This window comes from Sus scrofa, chromosome 1 (assembly GCF_000003025.6).
Source record: "Sus scrofa isolate TJ Tabasco breed Duroc chromosome 1, Sscrofa11.1, whole genome shotgun sequence".
NCBI classification, from domain to species: Eukaryota; Metazoa; Chordata; class Mammalia; order Artiodactyla; family Suidae; genus Sus; species Sus scrofa.
Window position 1 is genome coordinate 33,547,710 of NC_010443.5, and position 19,474 is coordinate 33,567,183.

The 19,474-nt window shown below is 42.0% G+C and overlaps 1 protein-coding gene across 2 annotated transcripts in view; it reads left to right on the forward strand.

Moving 5' to 3' along the window:
* ARHGAP18 (Rho GTPase activating protein 18) overlaps nucleotides 1-19,474 on the forward strand; it is a 190,247-nt gene that overhangs the window by 19,976 nt on the left and 150,797 nt on the right. The gene's annotated exons all lie outside the window — the stretch shown is intronic.

Genomic DNA, 19,474 nt, shown 5'->3' on the forward strand with positions numbered 1-19,474 from the left:
TGATTTTCCAAAACCATGAGGCTTCAAGGTCTGGTTTTGTGCACTCCCGTGTGTTTAACATCTGAGTAATCTGATTATTAGTTTCAGGAGAAAAGATGTATGGAATTAATATTTTCTCCCTCATGAGAAGATAGTTGTGTTTTTGGATGGACTTAGAATGTTTGATGTTGACATTAATATTAAATATAGTAATGCTTCTAATGATATATTTGTGGTGTGCGTGTGTGTGTATAAGTGAAAATAAAACCAAATGAATTATTAAGACAGGATGGAGGAGAGTCACAGCGTGAGACTGGCCAGATCAGTGTCAGGACTCTTGCATAAGCCAAGGGTGGCAGTGCCGGGTGGCAGCGCAGAGATGCAATCCGGTTTTGACCTCAAGGAGCCTTTTCATGAAATGGGAAATGGCTTCCGTTATAGTCTGGTATGAACGACAGGACCACATCAAGAAGATTTCTTCTTAGTCACCATCCTTCTAACTCGGAGTGGATGGATGTGTTCTTGCAGTGGACCTGGTAGATTGGTGTCAGTCTGCAATAGCTTGAGAATACTCTATTTTTGTTCTTCAAGTCCTCCTGGGGAAATTTATAGGCAGACATTTCTCTGTCACAACCCAGGTGATGGAGCCACTGCAAGGTAAACATAATCTCCCGGAATCTACTCTCAAGGTAGATGGAGCCATTAGCAAAGATGGAGGGTGAAGGAGTCAACCCTGTCTTGTATGCACGGTACCTGCCGTCACCTGGAATTCAGGGGTTCCAGATGTGTCTGACTTTCCAGTTTTACCACTCACTATCTGGATAGAAACACAGACAAGTTTGGTAACTTGTGTGAGCCTGAATTGCCCCTATGGAAGTGTTAGCATCAGGTGAAGTACCTGCATACCATGCCTGTAAACCTGTCTAATAAATAACTGAGTTAGTAGAGAAGAAAGAACAGACTCTGTAGAGGATGGCCTTTCTTTTTTTTCCCCCCGAAGTGGTATTGAAGTCTAAGGAAAGAGATTTATTGGAAAAGGGAAAATGCTAGAAAAGGTACTCAAGAATATGTGAAGGTTCACTTCTCAAGATCTGAAAAGAGTGGAGTTCCCGTCGTGGCTCAGTGGTTAACAAATCCGACTAGGAGCCATGAGGTTGCGGGTTCGGTCCCTGCCCTTGCTCAGTGGGTTAAGGATCCGGCGTTTCCGTGAGCTGTGGTGTAGGTTGCAGACGTGGCTCAGATCCCACGTTGCTGTGCCTGTGGTGTAGGCCGGTGGCTACAGCTCCGATTCGACCCCTAGCCTGGGAACCTCCATATGTCGTGGGAACGGCCCAAGAAATGGCAAAAGAACAAATGAACAAAAAGAAATGTACAAAAGTTAAGATATCTTCTAGATAACCACCACTGCTATCTTAATGACCATCCTTTCATGATGGTCTTTATATCTGATGTTCCGTATTGTGTAACTTTTTTCTCACAGTCTCTTTTCTCTCACCTTTCCTCCCAGCCATAACTGCTTTCACAATAAAATAATACAGGGAGTTCCCTTGGTGGCTCAGTGGAAACAAATCTGACTGGTATCCATGAGGACGCAGGTTCGATCCCTGGCCTCGCTCAGTGGGTTAAGGATCTGGCATTGCCGTGCGCTGTGATGTGGGTTGCAGATGCCGCTTGGATTCTGCGTTGCTGTGGCTGTGGCGTAGGCTGGAGGCTACAGCTCCGATTGAACCCCTAGCCTGGGAACCTCCATGTGCCATGGATGTGGCCTTAAAAAGACAAATAAATAATACAAAAACAGGAAACCCATATTTACAACGTGCTGTGTACCATCTCTCCATGCTCATATAATCACATAGAAATATGAGGGCATAATGTATTTGGAGCTGTATTGTCTTATGAAAAATAAGATTCTTATCATCCTAGAGCTTAAAACCACTTCTAACATGAGTGTAGAATCCTAGATTTGTATACATTTCCCTCTAATTTTTTTTTTCTTTTTAAAAAAATTTTTTTGGAGTAGAGTTGATTTACAATAGTGAGTCAGTTTTGGGTGTACAGCAAAGTGAATCAGTTATACATATATCCATTCTTTTTTCCCATATAGGCCATCACAGAATATTGGGTAGATTTCCCTGTGTTATACGGTAGATCCTTGTTGCTTATTAATTTTATATATAGTAGTATGTCTACGTCAATCCCAACCTCCCATTTTTTCCCTCCCCCTAGCATTTCCCCCTTGGTAACTGTAAGTTTGGTTTCGAAATCTTTGAATCTGAATCTGTTTCTGTTTTGTGCATAAGTTCTTTTGTATCATTTTTTATTACTTAATTTTTATTACATTTATAGGTGTACCACAATCATCACAGCCAAATTTTATAGCATAATTTTTTTTTAACAGTTGCCTCACTTGAACCCAATTCAACAGCATTTTTCTTGGCCATAGATTCCAAGAGCATTCAATTTAATTTTCATGGAAACAATTCTTTTGGACCGCCGGTTTTATCAGTTTGAATAATATATAATGAAATTACTTAAGATAATAGGTCCAATTAGCCTGAATAGCTTCCTCATTCTTGGTAAACATATATAATTCAAATGGTGAGCGGAGAGTTCCCTGAGCCTGGACCGAACCCTCCAAGTTTCGGACATTCTGCTTCTACCAGTGGGTTTCACCCTGGACTGGGGGAACTTCTATTGTCCTACCATGATTGGTTTTGGCTGAAAAGATAGAGACCACACATGCTGTTCTGGTTTTCCCTTCGCCATCACTCCTGTGACATTATCAAGAGAAAAGGGAGATTCCTTTACATTTGTGGTTATTTTGAGAATGACCAAATTTACGCTCTATGTACTAACTGTGTATACTTTAATACATGATGTTCTTTAAATAGTATATAATGGTCCGAGATCAGTAACCAATTTCTCTTCCCTTACATTTTGATGATAAACCTTATTTGGTTTGTCATATGTTATAGTTCTGTTGAACCTCCTGCACATTATAATTTGCTAACAAGATGTCATCTTTCCTTGATATATGTCACTTATTGAATCAGAGTCCTTATGATTGAGGCTGAAGCTTTGGCTATGGCAGGCGTGTCTCTTCTATCTCTCGAAATAGCTTGGAGCATTACTGTGATGTAGCTTCATGCTCATTTTTTTGTGGATTATCCAGTCTAGAAATTACAATTTCAAGTTCCCATTGTGGCTCAAGTTCCCACCTGACATAGGGTCTGTGAAGATGCAGGTTCAATCCCTAGCCTTGCTCAGTGGGTTAAGGATCCCACATTGCTGCAAGTTGTGATGTAGGTTGCATATGAACCTCGAATCTGGCATTTCTGTGGCTGTGGCCTAGGCCGGCAGCTGCAGCTCCAATTCGACCCAGAGCCTGGGAACTTCCATATGCTGCAGGCATGGCTGTAAAACAAAAAAAGAAATTACAATTAAAGTGGCAGGCCAGGGGTGCCAATGTCTGGCCCTGGGTATGCAAGAAAGTAGGCTGCTTGTTATCATAAGTCTGGCATGTCAGAAATCAATTTTGGGAGAATTGGGCTAAGTTGTGAGGGACAGGCTGGGGCACTGTCAACTCTAAGAAATCATCAGAAGGATGAATCAGAAATTCAAGTTTATTTTTTTTTTGTTTATTTTTATTTATTTATTTTTTATATTTTCTAGGGCTGTACCTGCAACATATGGAGGTTTCCAGGCTAGGGGTCTAATCAGAGCTGTAGCTGCCAGCCTATGCCAGAGCCATAGCAATGTGGGACCCGAGCTGAGTCAGCGACCTACACCATGGCTCACGGCAACACCAGATCCTTAACCCACTGAGCAAAGCCAGGGATCAAACCCGCAACCTCATGGTTCCTAGTCAGATTCATTAACCAGTGAGCCACAGCGAAAACTCCCAGAAATTCAAGTTTAGAATCCTGTGGAGGGGCAGTCATGAACCCAGGCAGAGAAAACTATACAGTGAGAAGGTTAGATCTTTTTTAAATTTAATTTTTTTGGACCACACCTATGGCATGTGAAAGTTTGAGGACCGGGGATCTAATCTGAGCCATCGCAGTGACAATGCCAATCCTTAACCTGCTGAGTCAGCAGGAAACTCCAGAAGATCATTTTAATGAGTTCATGTGTCGGAATCTAAACATGAGGCCTTAGTAGTAGATCAAGTAGCAACAGAATAATGGCATTTGGTGCTTTTTTCATTCGGGGAACTTATGGCCTTGTAATGAATAACAGGGCATGGCAAGTTATACAGCGTTGTTTAAAGAGCTTGTACTTTATACTCCTCTCACTAGTTATTCAGGTACCAGCAAAATTCATCCATTTGATTGAAATCTTTAAAGGAGTAGAAAGCAAGAAACAGAAGTGAGAGGTGTGCAGATGTTCAGTGACTGTCCGCAGAGCTCAGCTGTTGAGTATTTATTTGCTCAGTGGGGGTGAAGAGGAAGCAGCTGATGGCCGCTTGGCTCCACTCATTCTAGATAAACTGGTTTCTTCTCATTTATGATCCTGGATCATCTGTCTACAAAAAGTAAGGGGAAAAAATAGATTCATTAACGCAGTGTACCCTGTAACAGATCATGGGGTAAATTTTTTTTTTTTTTTTTTTCTTTTTGCTATTTCTTGGGCTGCTCCTGCGGCATATGGAGGTTCCCAGGCTAGGGGTCTAATCGGAGCTGTAGCCACTGGCCTATGCCAGAGCCACAGCAACACGGGATCCGAGCCGCCTCTGCAACCTACATCATAGCTACGGCAACGCCGGATCGTTAACCCACTGAGCAAAGCCAGGGACCGAACCCACAACCTCATGGTTCCTAGTCGGATTTGTTAACCACGGCACCACGACAGGAACTCCCATGGGGTAAATATTAAAAGTACAAAAATTCCTGGCCTCCCTTAGTTTTAGTAAAATTAAGGTGATAGAAAATAGTAAATTTATTATCTCCTACCAAATCATGAAAGTAGATGGATACTATTTTTTCTTTTTTTTTCACATGTAACAAAAATAACAGCTGTAAGATATATACACAGAGAGAACTGCAGTGGGATTTTATTCTAATGCTGTGTACTTGCTATGCGCTGTTTGTAGGAAAGTGTCTTTGCTGTTTCGGGTATTAAGTTCTTGGTTACTTTTCCTCATAGTTACCTATTACCTTATTTTTATAAGGGAAATGTGGCAAATGTTGGGCCAATTTAAAAAGTGCTTTATTTTGAAGGATTAGAAGAATAAAAGTACCAGAATGTGTCTGGCTCATGTATTTTTAGGTCCTGTGACTATGGGATCACGTTTAAATGTAGTTGATTTTTCTGCCTATCTTATAAATACTTGAGCTTTTAATGGAGGATCTAGAATAAAGAAGCAGCTTGCCTGTAAAGTTACGGCTCCAGATTATTCTAAAGCAAACCAGAAATGTTGTGCCCTTTGAAGAAAATTTATGAGGAGCAAACGCCTTAGGGATCTGTGATTACAGGCATCTCTCACGGATCAAAGTCTGCTAGGAACCCCTCTACTGGGATATCTTTTGGAATAGGCTTCTGAGCCACATAAAAACCTCTCTCACAGACAGTTCTTATGTGGTATTAGAATGTGTTTTATTGTAAAACCAGTTAACTAACTTTATAGTCACTCGTGAGCTGTAAGCTGTCCCTTGCAATTTAAGTGGTTCTGGTGGGGATGTCATTTGCAAGCAGTGCTTCTCTATTTTCTCTAATTAAGGAGCTCTTTGTGCTGTAATGTCATAATAAAAACACATGTCTTTTATAATTTTTTCCACTTACTTTTTTTTACCCTCAGTTTTGTTTTCAGTTTCATCTTGGCACATTTTAAAACGGCTGGTCTCTTTAAAGTCATTGGTTTAAAAAGACTGTAGGTATGGGCACTCTATGGTGGCCCCCACCTTCAGCCCTGTAGCCATCAGAAAAAAAAACCCAAAAAACTTCAAAATGTTCTTTGTTTCCATTTGCTTTTTTTTTAAATTGTGGCAAAATATGCATAAGATAAAATTTTATCGTTTTAACCGTTTTTACATATACAATTCAGAGGCATTGAGTCCATTTGCTTTTTCACTGGGTAACAACTGGGATCTGGAGTCGTTCAGAAATGCACTTTTAGTAAGAATTCCAACACCACAAATGAGTTGATAAAACAAGAGAATGTGTATCTTCATTTAAAAGCTCTTCCATTTTGATTGGCCTTCCTGAGAGGAGCATGTATCATAATTGACTATTCATTCATACATTGACTTAACCATTATTTAAGAATCTCCTGTCTGCTGGGCTTCCTAGTAAAAGACCAGAAGGAAAAAGTCCTATGCTCCAGTGATCTCAAGAAGACCTCTGTGTAGGGAGGCGCAGAAGAAGACAATTGTAATGTATTGCGGACATGCCTAGAATGGAGAAGATAGGAATGTACATAGAAACCCTAGCGGCAGGTTTGCTCAAGCTTCCCTAGCAAAGCAGGTTTTACTCTAACTTAAAGGATAAGTTTGCACTGACCCGCTGCGGAGGCCAAAGGACGGCAGGCCATTTACACTGAGGAAGCAGCAGGTACCAAGGTGTGGAGCCTGTGAGCCACCAGGGTGGTGGCTGACGAGTGTGTCTGAAAGAAGGTCCAGGTGAGGTTAGAGGGCTGATGGGGATGTCATGTTGGACCCTGATCAGCTGATATGCTGGTGTTTCCAAAGAGTAGTCTTCGTTTGAGATGTTCTTAATTGGTACTTGAGTTGGGAGTGGGGGAGTGGCTTAGGGAGCCAAATCAGTTTTGGAAATACTCAGTAAAAACAGGTTTTTTAAAAATTTCTGTTGTAGGACTTTTGAGAGTGCCCTTTGCTATATGAATATCTGATCTTCCTAGGGTCAGAAATGGCGTGGCCTGTCTCCTACACTGACCATAGAACAACGAGCCCCTCCCTCACCCTTTGTTGGGAAATGTCGCTGCAGTCCTTGGGGACCCCTTAGAATATTCTTTAGACTGAGGCTGTTTTCACTCCACTTTCTCCATAAGGTTATGGATCCTTTATGTATTGAGCATTTCCAAACACTAGTGTCCAGAATCAGGGACCCTCAGATAGACTTAGTTATATTTTTTAATGTGATTGAAATGTGCTTTGTGATTGTTGCGTAGACAAGGTGTATACCCATCATCCCAGAAAGTTCTCCTGTGCTCTTTTCAGATCCTGCTCCCTTATCCCCACTATTCTGACTTCTATCACCGTAGATTATTTTTGTCTGTTATTGAACTTTATTAAATGAAATACATGTATGGTTTGTGTCGGGCTTATTTGATCTCTGGCTTTTTTCTTTTTTATTAATCAATGAATTTTATTACATTTATAGTTGTACAATGATCATCACAACCCAATTTTATAGCATTTCCATCCCCAAACCTCAACATATCCCCCCATCCCCCAACCTGTCATTTGGAAGCTGTAAGTTTTTCAAAGTCTGTGAGTCAGTTGCCTGTTCTGCAAAGAAGTTCATTGTGTCCTTTAGATTCCACATGTAAGTGATAGCATTTGATTTTGGTGTCTCGCCATCTGATTGACTTCATTTAGCATGATAATTTCTAGGTCCCTCCATGTTGCTGCAAATGCCATTATTTTTTTCCTTTTAATAGCTGAGTAATATTCCATTGCATATGTGTACCACATCTTCATCCAATCCTCTGTTGAAGGACATTTAGGTTGTTTCCATGTCTTGCCTATTTTATATAGTGCTGCAATGAACATTGGAGTACGAGTGTCTTTTCTCTGGCTTTTTTCATAATACGATGCTTTTGAGATTCACCTGTATTGTTTCATGTATCAAAAGGTACTCTTTTTTTTTTTTTTTTAAACTGTTGATTGTATGGAAATACCATAAGTTTGCCCATTTTTCTGTAAATGGGCATTTCAGGTTTTAACTGATACAATTTTTTTTTTTTTTTTTTTTGTCTTTTTCAGGCCGCACCCGCAGCACGTGGAGGTTCCCAGGCTAGGGGTCTAATTGGAGCTATAGCCGCTGGCCTACACCATGCCACAGCCACAGCAATGCCAGATCCGAGCTGCATCTGCAACCTACACCACAGCTCTCGGCAACGCCAGATCCTTAACCCACTGAGTGAGGCCAGGGATCAAACCCACAACCTCATGGTTCCTAGTGAGATTCGTTTTCTGCTCATCACGACAGGAACTGAAATTAATATATTCCTAATAAATAGAAACTGACGTAGAAATAGAACATGGTGGAGTTCCCGTCGTGGCGCAGTGGTTAACGAATCCGACTAGGAACCATGAGGTTGTGGGTTCTGTCCCTGCCCTTGCTCAGTGGGTTAGGGATCCGGCGTTGCCATGAGCTGTGGTGTAGGTTGCAGATAGGGCTCGGATCCTGTGTTGCTGTGGCTCTGGCGTAGGCCAGCAGCTTCAGCTCCGATTAGACCCCTAGCCTGGGAACCTCCATATGCCACAGGAGCAGCCCAAGAAATGGAAAAAAAAGACAAAAAAAAAAAAAAAAAGAGAAAGAAATAGAACATGGTAATCATCCTATAGTTATTAAATAAGTTGAAGTTGCAATTAAAACTTTTACACAAAGTGTACCGTTAGCCTAGCTTCATTATTGAATTCTACAAAACACTTAAGAGAAACTTACACAAGAATTTTTTCAAACTCTTGAGACAGCAGAAAAGGATGGAAGACTCATTTTTTTGGCCATGCCCGGCATGCAGAAGTTCCTGGGGCCAGGGATTGCACCTGAGCCACCAGTAGTGACAATACCGAATCCTTAACTCACTAAGCCACCAGAGAACTCCCCAACATTTTCTATTAGAATTACCTTGATATCAAATGCTGAAGTTATTACAAGAAATCGATAGGATAATTTCTTTGCTTTTCTTTGTAGAATGACCACCCAAGCACATGTAATAATTTTCTACTGTGACTGTAATTGTACCGAATTTAGCGGCTTTAAACAGTATGGATTTCTTATCTTACAGTTCTGCAGGTTAGAAATCCGGTACAAGTCTCACTAGGTTAAAACTCAGTGTTAGGGAGTTCTCATCGTGGCACAGTGGTCAACGAATCCGACTAGGAACCATGAGGTTGCAGGTTCGATTCCTGGCCTTGCTCAGTGGGTTAAGGATCTGGCGTTGCCGTGAGCTGTGGTGTAGGTCACAGACTTGGCTTGGATCCCACATTGCTGTGGCTCTGGCGTAGGCTGGTGGCTACAGCTCCGATTAGACCCCTAGCCTCGGAACCTCCACATGCTGAGGGTGTGGCCCTAGAAAAGGCAAAAAGACAAAACAAAAACAAAAACATCAGTGTTAGTGGCTACATTCCTTTCAAAAGCTCAGGAGGAGAAACTGTCCTTTCCTGCTTCTAGAGACTGTCAGCATTCCTTAGGGTTCGGCCCTCTTTCTCCTCCTTCAAGGCTGGCCAGCAGCAACAGTCAAATCCTTATCCATTGAATCAATCTGACCTCCTCCTATGCTGCCTTCTTCTCCTTTTAAGGACCTTGGGACTCCTGTGGGCCTACCTAGATAGTCAAAGATACTGACCCTATTTGAAAGTCAGCCGATTAGCAAGCCTAATTCCATCTGCAGCCTTCATTCTTTTGGCCATGTAATGTAAGAGATTCACAGATTCCAAGGATTAGGATGTGGACCTCTTTAGGAGGAGGACATTCTTCTACCTACGACATCCTTGTCCGATTTATGACACTGGATGCAAAAGTCCTTAACAAAACTGGCAATATATGGAAAGGATAACGTTTAACAATCAAGTTGGGTTTACTTTAGACATATAACCTTGGCTTAATGTTTAAAAAAATTGTTTTAGAGTTCCCACTGTGGCACAACTGGCAGCTTCTCTGCAGGGTCAGGCCACAGCAGGTTTGGCACAGTGGGTTAAATGATCCGGCATTGCCACAGCCGTGGTATAGGTCACAGCTGCTGGCCCAGAGAACTCCATATGCCACAGGGCAGCCAAAAAAAAAAAAAAAAAAAAAAATCATTATAACTTAACTACAGTAACACAAAAAAGGAGAAAAATTGTTTATATTGGATAAAACTCAACTCTATGATTAAAAATTTTTTTCACCCAGCAGGCTTCAAATGACTAACATGACCAAGTGTTAACAATGGGGTGGAGGCGGGGGGGACAGTAGGACCTTTGCTATATTGCTGAGAGAAGGAACAGGTAGAATGCCTTTGGAGAACTATTTGACGTTCCCGAGGTTGAAGATAGGCATGTCCATGACCAGCATTCCACTGCTGGGTATATACTCAATTGAAACGTGTTCACAAGTGAATCATGAGTCATATGCGAATGTGTATGGGCATTTTTTGTATGGATAAAAATTGGAAACAGCCCTAACGTCTGTTTATAGCTGAGTGGATAAATTGTATTTGTTCATATAATGGAACATTATACAGCAATGAAAATGACTAATGGACATTTATTTGAACAATGTGGATGAGTCTTGGGAGCATAAGTTAGAAGCAAAAGAAAATGCCAGGCAGTATATAGAAAACATATTGCATCTTTACATTCATACAAACTTCAGAAAAAAAGGTAAAACTGAAATAGGGTTTTAAGGCTGGGTGCTTAGGCTGAAATTCTACCAAAAACTCACAATGAATTGGTTACCATATAAGTTCAGAAAGTAGGGGGTGGTTATTGAGAAGAAAAGGGTGCAAGGTTTCTTGGGGGCTGGCAGTGTCCTATTTCTTAACTGCAATCTTGATTACTTGAATGTTTGCATTGTGATAAACCACAGATGTAGAGATTTCTGTTTTGTATACTTCCTATTATATTTGCTTTGTCATAGGAACTGAGGTATTGAGTACACATTGTCAATTCATACTCTATGAAGTCAACTCTGAAACATTTTACTGACACCTTATTAGGGATCAGTGACATAGAAGGATGAAATTCTTCAAAGTTTGAGGGACTTCGCAGTGTGGCTCAGTGGGTTAAGAACCTAACGTAGTTTCCCTGAGAATGCAGATTGGATCCCTGACATCCCTCGGTGGGTTAAAAATCTGATGTTGCCGCAAGATGTGGCTGTAGATCACAGATGTGGCTTGGATACGGTGTGGCTGTGGCTGTGGACTCAGCTGCAGCTCTGATTTGATCCTTAGCCTGGGAACTTCCATATGCTGCAGTGCAACCATAAAAAAAAAAAAAAAAAAAATTATTAACACGGTATCTTCTAGGCAGACCAATATGCCAAAAGGTTGGTCAGCAAAAAAAAAAAAAAACAAAACAAAACAAGGGGTGATAGATGCATTAGGCTGGAGCTGTTTCCCTCAATGGGGAGGTCTAGCTAACCATCGTGGCTGGTTGGTAAGGCTCTTGGCCCCCCCTGCACATCCTTTGAAGGAAAACTGCCATTTCCTATGCATCTGGCTGCTCCACTGGCTTTGCTCAAGCCTCTCCTCCCTCACTCCTTTAATCACTCTTTAGAATATTAATAGGATTATAAACTTGTCCCACTGGCATGGTCCTGCTGTCCTAAGAGCTGATCTGTCCTTTAGATTACTCTAGATCAGCAGACAGAAGACCGTTTGTTGCTGTCATTTTTTTAAAGTCCTTTGAGGTGCCTTTCAGTCATCTCCATAGACTGACAGCATGGACACATGTATTAAGATGTTGAAGGGCTGCCCAGCAGAGATGGGTATCCAGCAGGGAGCCCGAATGCAAAACTGGCGTGTTAATTACAACGGGGAGAAATTGAGATTAGAAATCAAGGCCGCACGTCGTCTCTGTAGAAGTGATTGTTTTTTAGAGTAGCATGGCTACAACATGGATTTGCTATCAGTGCTTTGAACTTTTAAAAATTATAATCTTTAATGGATGGAAAAACAAATTTGCCATCTAAAACTTTTATAGTCGAGAATGAATTGTCCTTATAGAGTCACTCTGAAGTTTTTTTGTTGGTTATAGATATTTTAAAACACTTTCCATTAGCACTGTCAGGTGATAGTCTAAAATATTTCAGATTACTAAAAATCACTTGAGCCTTTAGGGAATTCAGAATTTGACTAGTGCTTTTGAGGGATTCTGCCTTGACTCTAGAGGGGCAAAAAGAAACAAATTATTATAAATGTTATAAATGTTTAATTGTGGGTCTACTCTCCCCTACCATTATTGTATCAAAATACTGCTAAAATGTGGATGTATTCAACATTGAATTTGAAATCTATATTCTCATTCACATTATTTTTTATTTTGCGAATCCCTCCATGCCATTTTATTCTTGAGCAGTGCCAGAAAAATCCTTACATTATCAGTTTCTGGGTAATCACATGTTCATTTTAGCTGTCATCTAGAGCAACATGAAATTCATTCTGTGTTCAATAAACTTTCAGGCATTTGGAGTTTTAGAAAATTTGAGCTACGAGAAACTTTAGTTTTGTCTTGCCCCAAATGGAAGAGTAATGCATTGACTTTTTTTTTTTTTTTTTTTTTTTTTTTTTTTTTTTTTTTTTAGGGCTGAACCTGTGGCATATGAACATGGAGGTTCCTTGGCTAGGGGTCGAATTGGAGCTGTAACCACTGGCCTACGCCATAGCCACAGCAACGCCAGATCCGAGCCACATCTTTGACCTACGTCACAGCTCACGGCAATGCCAGATCCTTAACCCGCTGAGCGAAGCCAGGGATCAACCTGTGTCCTTATGGATACTAGTCAGTTTTGTTTCCGCTGAGCCATGACGGGAACTCCGGAAGAGTGATGCAATGAGATGATATTTTACCTAAAATCATGTTCCCAGGTGGTGGCAGCAGTTGGTATCAGAACCCCAGTCGCTACAAGAGAGGCTGGGCTGCTGTCTCTTACATTGAAGCCATTGTCACAGATGAAGGTGTTAGGCGTTAAATGTAAGGCAGACCTGCAGAATGGTTTTACTTTTCCCAGGTGTCAGCTGACATCTCGGTTGAGTATATCCAATCTTTGGATTCTTTGTCTGTAAAATGTAATATTATCTTGTATGGTAGTTGTAAGGATTAGATGAGATAATGCACATAAGTTATTTAGCTCAATGCCTGGTGTGGGATACACATTCACTGAATGTTTGCTGTTATTATTTATTCTTTTGGTTTTATTGAGATATAATTGACATATACTTTAGGGTCTACAGCATAATGGCTGCTATTATTATTTCAGAATGTTTTTGTCCTTTGGAGGACAAGTATCCCTATTTCCTTCCCTTTTTTCTATATGATATATTTTGGGAATTTCGTACCATCCCAGTCATCTTCTCTAGATACACATTTTTCTTGAAATGTGGCATTAGAGCTTAAAATAAATACAGTTTATTTAGCTCGGGGGCAGAGCATGGTGTGTATTTCTTCAAGCTACCAGCAATGATTCTGAAGTATTTTAGAACAATGAAAAAATATAGCTGACTTGTAAAAATTCTCTATGGAATCACCTCCATTTACCAGTGTATGTTTTTCCTTTTTTTCCACTTGCATTTTTCTTCTTCTCTTCATAGTCTTTATAGAGGAAAGGAAACACATCATTCTATGGTGAAAAAAAGGAAAGGAAAAAAAAAAAAAGCTATATGAGCACTAATGTCCTGAGAAATGGAATAAAAAGAATCAAATAAAATTTTTAGATCTGCTCATGAGTGACTATTAGCCATGATTTTGTATCTCTCTAATTTGTGTATCTCATTCCTTGGACACTGCCTTAGTGGCCATATTTTGTTTGATTAGTGATAAATACTAAATATATCTTCTAATTATAGCTGTTTTAGGTGAATGTGAGATATGGTTATTACATGAAAGTGGTGATTCCTTCTAAAACTTCTAGGTGAAACTACATGTGAGGATAATGGTTTTGTGTCGGTGTTAATTACACAGGATGTATGGGGTGGAGTGTAACTTCCATATCTTTCCAGAATGACTCCAGAATGTACTTTGACTTTGCCCCAGAAATTCATGATCCTTCTAATTTGATAAACTATGCACATCATGTAAGGAGGCTGAGTGTCTCCTCAATCACTTTCCTCACTTAGGCATTGGTACTTTGTGCCCATCCTTTCTAGGAAGCTGCATGTTCAGGGTAGAAAAGGAATTCACAGGTGGAAGGGCTGAGTCTGGACGTGATACTGGAAAGATGGTACCAGAATCCAGGTTCTTGTTCACGGCGGTTGGAGAATGAACACACAGGCAGCAAGCAGGCAAAGTATTAAAGAAAAGCAAATAGGAGTTCCCATCGTGGTGCAGTGGTTAGCGAATCCGACTAGGAACCATGAGGTTGCGGGTTCGATCCCTGCCCTTGCTCAGTAGGTTAACGATCCGGCGTTGCCGTGAGCTGTGGTGTAGGTTGCAGAGGCGGCTCGGATCCCATGTTGCTGTGGCTCTGGCGTAGGCCGGCGGCTCCAGCTTCGATTGGACCCCTAGCCTGGGAACCTCCATATGCTGCAGGAGCGGCCCAAGAAATGGCAAAAAGACAAAAAAAGCAAATAGCTTCCAGGACAGGCTGGGAGCGGGGAGAAGAGCCCCCCTTCTCTATTGTCCTTTAGAGTTTTTTATTCCTTAAAGATGGGGAGGGGGGAGGGGTACCAACATGGGATCCAGAAAGAGGTGGTTTTTCTCCCATTGGCCTTGTTCAATTACCTGTATCAATCCTTGTCTGAGAGGGGTTTTAGGGTTGGAAATGTCCCCATAGTTTTATGGGTTTTTTGTCCTTTTCTTTCCTTAGATGAAGTCACCCCTCCTCTCATTCCTTTTTTATCAGTTGAGGAGTGGGCTAGAGATTCCATTTCCTACAGTAAACAAAGCCTGTGGGGAATGCGCATTTCCTAGAATAAAACAAGGCCTGTGGATGTCTTACACCCTGGAGCCCTTAAGCCACAGACGTTAATCAATATCCATATCAAAGGAATGTAGGGGAGCCCATTAACCTGAGTTAATATTCTGTCTCAGAAGTAAGTCAGGGCCTCTAAGCAGCCTCGCTTGGAATACGTTCGCTCTGTAGTCCCACTGCTACAGGGTTCTATTCCCACTAGCCTGACCTTGAACTTCTTTAGGCGATGTGGATGAATATTTATGCTTGTTGTGTCTTCGTTCTTATTTTTAGGAGTGACACAATGGTAGTCCTTGGGAACTGGACTAATGGTTAGAGAGCAAGTTCCACGTCTGGCTACTTGACTGTGCAACATCTGCTAAGTTACCTGACCTTTCTGTTCCTGTTCTTCTTTGAAACCAGGGCTGTTATACTTCTCTTAGAGGCTACCTAGCCTGGTCTTTAAAAATCTGCGCTGTGGAACAGAGTGCACAGGTGTGAGCTCCGCCAGTTTCCTCCCTTAAGAGATCTTTGTGATTTTAGGCAAATTATTTACCCTTGCATGATGGATAAGAGAGATTAGAGATACTGGTTATCTCATACTATTATGTGAAGATTAAGTACTTTACATATAATTAACTTAGAATGGTTGTGATACACCCATACAGCCCTCAAACACTAGCTATTCTTTCCAGCGGCTTGCCTCTTAGACAGAAGAAGATGATGGCTGAGAAAGGGGCTCTGAGTACTGCAGCTCTCTTTTATTTATTTATTTACTTATTTATTGGGTGCTCTTGTGGTATGTGGAAGTTGATGTGGCCAGGGATTGAACCCGTGCCACAGCAGCGACCCAGGGCTGCTGCAGTGACAATGCCCAATCCTTAACCCACAGCACCACAAGGGAACTCCCTGAAGCCCACTTTTTTTTTTTAAATCTTATTACATTTATAGTTGTACAACGATCATCACAACCCAATTTTATAGCATTTCCATCCCAAGCCCCCAGCGCCTCCCCCCACCCCCATGAAAATCACTTTTATATTGGTGTCTGGTCAACTAGACTCCTCAAGTCAGCTCCTTGAGGCCGGGAGCTCAGCGGGATCTGTGCCACATGGCACCTGGTACCCTGATGGCCATGAAGAGAGGGATTTGTGGGTGTTTCTTAAAGGAACCAGAGAAAAATAGCCCACCCTCTTGTTTTCAAATATTTTTGCTAAAAGATTGAATGTTTCAAATTTCAATGTATTTTTTTTTTTCTGACCCCCTGAAATTGCTTTTAATGGCTCTCAATAGCACTCTCATACTCCCTTTCTCTGACTAATCATTGACACTCTGCCTGTCAAACTTATGAAGTATGTATTTGGCTCATCCCTGCTTAACTGGTGAAATAGGAAGCTTCTGTGACTCTCCCCAGTGAGTTGTAGCTCTGTGCCCAAGCCCCAGCCCATCAGTATTTTCTGTAGAGTGTAAGGTTATTTGATCAAACCATATGGTAGAGAAGAATGATGGAATAATGCAAAGAGCATGTACTGCTAATGAAGAAAAAAAAGCTGAGACAGTGGATTAACATTAAATACCAGTGGAGAACATTAGATACCAGTTCCCTGCTGCTTGGGAAGATAACCGATGTCACCCAAACTTGCTTTGCCAAGGATAGAGGATTGATTTGTTTCCCCTTGTCCTGGGTTCCCAAGCTGCCTTTGCTACCCCGGGAGGATTTTTGTCTTTTAGCCAGCAGGTGGCAACCAAATTAAAGCTAAAAGTTCACCTCATCATGATAACCGGTCAAAATATTGCCTCTTCATATTAGTGCTTGATGGAAATGACAGGTGGATGGAATGCATTTGGCTCTGAAGTGGAGTCATTCCTAGCAAAGGCCTTTTTCATACCAGTCCCCAGATCTAGAAGAATCACTTTCTTAAGGCTGCTTTTGATCTGGGTACCAGAAACACTGCGGTCATACATCTTCTCAGAGGCCTGTCAGAGGAATCATCCAGATTTATGCAACATTGTGTGGAAAATAATGACTCTGTTCACTTGCTTTGGCAGTTTAAAAAGCAGAGCAAAGAGCAAAGTCATCAGTTGATAAAATAGCACGGTTATAAAAATTCTATTTCATTGTATTTTTAATGCAGTTTTATGTGAATGTTTGTTTTTTTTGGTTTGCCCACTGTGAATTTGTGTGATTTTTTTAAACAAAGCACACCTTTGATTCAAAAGGTATAAAAGGGTGGGATAGACCTCTTTGTAAATCCTGTCATTGCGTCGTAGTTTTGTTTACCTATAAAGTGGGGGTAAAGTTGTCATCACATGTCCCATAAGGACTGAAGTAGAAGATGGATGAAAAGCACTTAGTTTGGTGCATGGCACGTGGTAAGTAATTGTAATCAATGGTACCATTTAGATGATTTATATCATTTATCACAGAATCCCTGGAGTTCCCGTCGTGGCGCAGTGGTTAACGAATCCGACTAGGAACCATGAGGTTGCGGGTTCGGTCCCTGCCCTTGCTCAGTGGGTTAAGGATCCGGTGTTGCCGTGAGCTGTGGTGTAGGTTGCAGATGCGGCTCGGATCCCGCGTGGCTGTGGCTCTGGCGTAGGCCGGCGACTATAGCTCCGATTCAACCCCTAGCCTGGGAACCTCTATATGCCACGGGAAGTGGCCCTAGAAAAGGCAAAAAGACAAAAATAAATAAACAAATAATCACAAAATCCCTAAAGGTGGAAGGGATCTGACAGCCCCTAGAATCTAACTAACCCTTTCTCTGTCTGGTGCGGAAACTGAAGCACAAAAAAGGTACCTTGCATAACGTCACAGAGATCTTTAGCATTCACCTCAGTTCTGGAAACCAGCTCTCCTGAAGGCACTCTTCTTTTTAATACTGATCTCTGGGTTAATTCCTTGGCTCTGGCTGGAGATGGATGGTGGGAGCATAGCTCTGAGAATTAGTTCCTTCTTTTTGGGGGGACTGTGGGCAGGGGAGTGGGCATGGCAGATGCTGAGATGACTGCCTTTGGAAGAGAGGCCACGGTCACAGCATTGTCACATGATTACGTCCTTCTGATATCCTTTGAGATAAAGTCAAGTCTAAATAGTAAGAGAAGCCCCTCTTCCCAGCTTCCTCTTCCAAAGTCAGTCCCTGCTGTGCCCCTTTTCTCTCAACAGGAAGACCTCTGTCCTGGCCATTGTCCTTGGTATATATCTAGCATCCTAGCATCCTGTGATTGTCAGGAATGGCTCAGGGTCACCACCACCACCTGTGTTCCAGAAAAAAAGAGTTAGTGACACCTGCTGCTAAAGCTGCTATCCTGTGGCTCCCCTTAATGATTTGCAGTTTCCTATAAAAGGCCTTTCAAACAGTAGATGGGGTCATACATCTTCCCCCTTATTTAGCTTGCTGCTCACCTCTGTTAGCCTCTAGCATCTCTAGAGGTCAGGGGTTTTTGGACACTGTGAATCAGTTGGTGACTGTGACCCTCATATGTGTGTAACCTGACAACTTGGGAAGTGTAATGCATCACACAGTTAGGGAAGGTCATAGCATAACGTACCCTGGACTTGTCACATGGGGGCTGGAGGAAGCACAGAGGTCCCCACGTGCCCTGCAGCCCCTGGTTTTACAAGTCAGAAAACTCAGTAGGACTTCATTCGGCTGTAGAAACTGCTACATCCCGAATGCCTGTAGCAGTTTCTCCTTCCTTTTTTAATGCCAGGCCCTGTACCTGGCAAAGATGATCCTTTGGGCATCTTAATTCTAGTTGGAAATGTTCAAAACCCAACCAAAATGGGAGTTCTTGTCACGGCTTAGCACTAACGAACCCTACTAGTATCCATGAGGATGCGGGTTTGATCCCTGGTCCTGCTCAGTGGTTTAGGATCCCACGTTGCTGTGGCTGTGGTGTAGGCCGGCAGATGCAGCTCCAGTTCATCCCCTAGCCTGGGAACCTCCATATGCCGCAGGTGTGACCCTAAAAAAAAAAAACAGAAACAAGAAACACCAACCAAAATGTACGTGATGGTGGTTCAGAGCTGGCAGCAAGGGGCTTAAGTACTCTCCTGGGCACTTGTACCTATTCTGTAGTGGACTTCTGACACTTCTTTTCCCATTCTCGGCTCTCCCCGACTCACGTCTTTGTTAAGTGGATAGGGCTGAGATTGACCACATTTCCGGAAACTATTCATATGAAAAATCATACCAGGGAGTTCCTGTTGTGGCTCAGTGGTAAGGAACCCAACTGGTATCCATGAGAATGTGGGTTCAATCCCCAGCTTTGCTCAGTGGGTTAAGTAAGGATCAGGCATTGCCGTGAGCTGTGGTGTATGTAGGTCACAGACTTGGCTTGGATGTGGCTGTGGCTGTGGTGTAGGCCAGCAGCTGCAGCTCCGATTGGACTCCTAGCCTGGAAACTTCCATGTGCTGCAATGCCTCCAAGTGCGGCCCTAAAAAGCAGCCAAAAAAAAAAAAAAAAAAAAAATCACACGAGGACTGTAGGGGAGCAAGTAATAGAAAATCTGAAACCCTCGGGGATGTTGCAGATGTAAGTAGAAGAGAGATTTGGGTGGGTGGCATACAATTACCTTCCCAGAGATGCTCAACCCAAAGGGATTTCTGTCTCTGGTCCCTCTAGACCTGAGGAAAGGGTCCTGATTGTTGGACTGTTTCTAGGACAGATTCATGAGCAAGAATGCATAAGGGATGTTTCTGGCTCTGGAATAATTGGA